The sequence below is a fragment of the Odontomachus brunneus genome, unplaced genomic scaffold, assembly GCF_010583005.1.
Source record: "Odontomachus brunneus isolate Ranch 3 - 2012 unplaced genomic scaffold, Obru_v1 Obru_scaffold_121, whole genome shotgun sequence".
NCBI classification, from domain to species: domain Eukaryota; kingdom Metazoa; phylum Arthropoda; class Insecta; order Hymenoptera; family Formicidae; genus Odontomachus; species Odontomachus brunneus.
The window spans coordinates 541,029-543,674 of NW_022639571.1; the positions used below are offsets into that span (position 1 = coordinate 541,029).

At 37.9% G+C, this 2,646-nt stretch overlaps 1 protein-coding gene across 2 annotated transcripts in view; it reads right to left on the minus strand.

The window, feature by feature from the left end:
• Positions 1 to 2,646, minus strand: part of LOC116849626 (netrin receptor UNC5B-like) — a 189,693-nt gene that overhangs the window by 176,053 nt on the left and 10,994 nt on the right. The window contains exon 1 of one of the 2 annotated variants that reach the window (XM_032826957.1): positions 2,531 to 2,545. The exons of the other annotated variant lie outside the window; for it this stretch is intronic. The gene's annotated coding sequence lies outside the window, so the exon portion shown is untranslated. Of the gene's footprint in view, positions 1 to 2,530; positions 2,546 to 2,646 lie in introns of those variants that run through there. 2 annotated transcript variants of the gene reach the window in all.

Sequence of the window (2,646 nt, forward strand, 5' to 3'; positions counted from 1 at the left end):
TAGTTACAAAATTTTTGGTAGGTTCAACCAACCATCTGTAATAATAGATATTGAAACGATGTAATAGCTGCAAATGAATGAATTTTTCGTTGTGCTGCAACAAAACATACTTATACTGGTAACAAAATAGAACTCGTACCTACTGAATTTTTTATTACATGGGATATAACAGTTTCATAACAATTATCAAATATCTGCTCATAACTGTAATATATTTCATATTAAATATTTAACATTACTAACTATTACTAAATTATTTAATTGATGTTACTGTGAATGCAATTACGTCATACTCCCGATCTATTAAATATTTGGTAATTATTATCATATTTAGTATTAGTTATTAAGGATTCAATGAATTTCTGTAACTAAATGCAGTTTGTTATAGTTACCAATCTTTTCTCTCAGTGTAGGCACTGGTAGAGGAAAAAGTATTATGATCTGTGTATCTCCGCTATTAAGTGGCGGATTCTAAGAGTGACTTATGTAATTATTAGTTTAGCAGGCCGCCGTTACGCACTGGCGTTAATATGTCAACAGACAATAGCTGTGATTAGTTTCAACACATTTTCATTTCGGAGCATTTTGAAACATTCTCAAGGTATACTTTAACATTGAATTATACATACTTCCTCATTCTTCTTAAACTTGGGCGTATTATTATACGAATATATGTACACGGAAAAAAAGATTTGGTTAAATTAACCAAATATCTGGTGGAATATGAACGATCCAGAAATTTCGATTGAAGTAACCCAAATTCTGTTTAAGTTAACAAGACTTTTTGTTGAAACAGAATTCGGGTTACTTTAATCGGAATTTCTGAATCATTCATATTCGACCAGATATTTGGTTAATTCAACCAATCTTCTTTTTCCGTGTACATTTCAGTGTTTTGTTTGTTATTGAACATTTTATTCGGCTACATATATTTCGAGTTGAGCAAAGTTAAATAACAGCATGACATTTTGCTAACATAGGCCCCTAAACGTGCTGAAGATACTGTTAATGACATACCTCTTTTTTGAGGTTTTTGAAGTTGTTATTTGATAATTGTAGCTCTACTGCTAATCTATAGTTCACATTACATGTAATGTAAATTTTTTGAAAAAAATAATTGAAGTAAAGTTTAAAACTCTATACGCAAACTGCATCATTTTTTGAGGAAATTTATAACTATTCTCATTACTTCGTGAGTACCGATATACGTTAACTCTTTGAGGACGAGGGGTTGCTGAAAAAATGAGTTATAAGAAAGCTAGTGTTTAAGGGTAATTTTGGGTCGCTAAATCCGAATCTGATCTTAGCGTTTCAAAATTCTGTAATCCAAGATGGCGGGTTCAATATTTAAATAGGGAAATTTCCGCCATATTGGATCCGTCATTTTGAATTTTTAACTTTTCAAGTCAGATTCAAATTCAACGATTCTAAAAACCTCGGAAAACCAGAAGAAATCTAAAAGTCTCGATTTTTCATTCCTGTTTCAAGGAACAGTTATGGCATAAAAAGTGACTATCCGTCCCGAAAGGGTTAATTATTATTAACGAATTATTTATCAACATAAGTAATAGTAACAGTTAGGAAAGTAACGAATTACTCCAAAGAAGTAACGGATTGCTTCTAAAAAGTAACTTTGGAAGAAAAAGTAACAAGAATTATAACGATACGTCGAATAACGACAATAGTAACGAATTATTTTTCAAGGTGAGTAACACCTTAACGAGTCAGGTTGTTTTTCAACGAGTTACGAGTAACGGTAACGAGTTACTCATAAAACGTAACATCCCCAGCCCTGCGAGATGAACACTGGAGATCGCAGCCGTTTCCGGCCGTCGCTCTCACGGCGCTCATTGCGACGCAAATGACGATAACGCACCGGGCGTATTAATCTCCGCCAACTGCCGCCTTAATGTCATTATCGTTCTTATCTCAGCGAATTAAGGTCTCGCCGGAGGAGTCAACGCAGCCGCAGCGGGTATATCGCACCTACCCGCCGTTTCGCGCGCGCGTTGCAGTATAAATCAAACGGCGGCGAGCAACGGCGCCGGTGAATCGACGAGGACGCGTTAACGACGATATTCTTCCGCCGGTATATTGTAGCTCGCCTAGCTCTCATCGAGTGAGAGACAAAAAGACGCGGTGTCGGAGGTATGCGCGCGTCTCGAGAAGACGGATCGCCGACGGGACTCCCGATGCTATCTAACGGCCGGTGTGAATACGAAGCGCGCGTATTCAATCAACAGAACGAGGTAGGCAAATAATAACGAGCGGTTCGCGCGCGGAATAATTGGAGCCGGGTTCGCGGCTAACTGCACGGATACGCGCAAGTTGGCCAGCGTCGGGAACTTTACGCTCCGCGGAGGAGTTGCGCAGCGATAGGTCGCTTAACGAAGCGAAGCTCGTTCCCCGCCGACGCGCAGATCCGTGTGGAAATTTGTTTGGCAAAAACTGGCTTGGTTCTGGCCAGTTTTCTTAATATAGTATATCTGGATAGACGCTAGATAAAAGTTAATTCGTGTGAATATCTTACCATCTCTGAATATAGATTCCGGTTAATTTTGCTCTCTAGTTTCCATAACCTCCAACTGTCTTAAATCTGAAATAGAAAGCTCCTTGAAAATAGATAAACTAATAGTGAGAAATTAA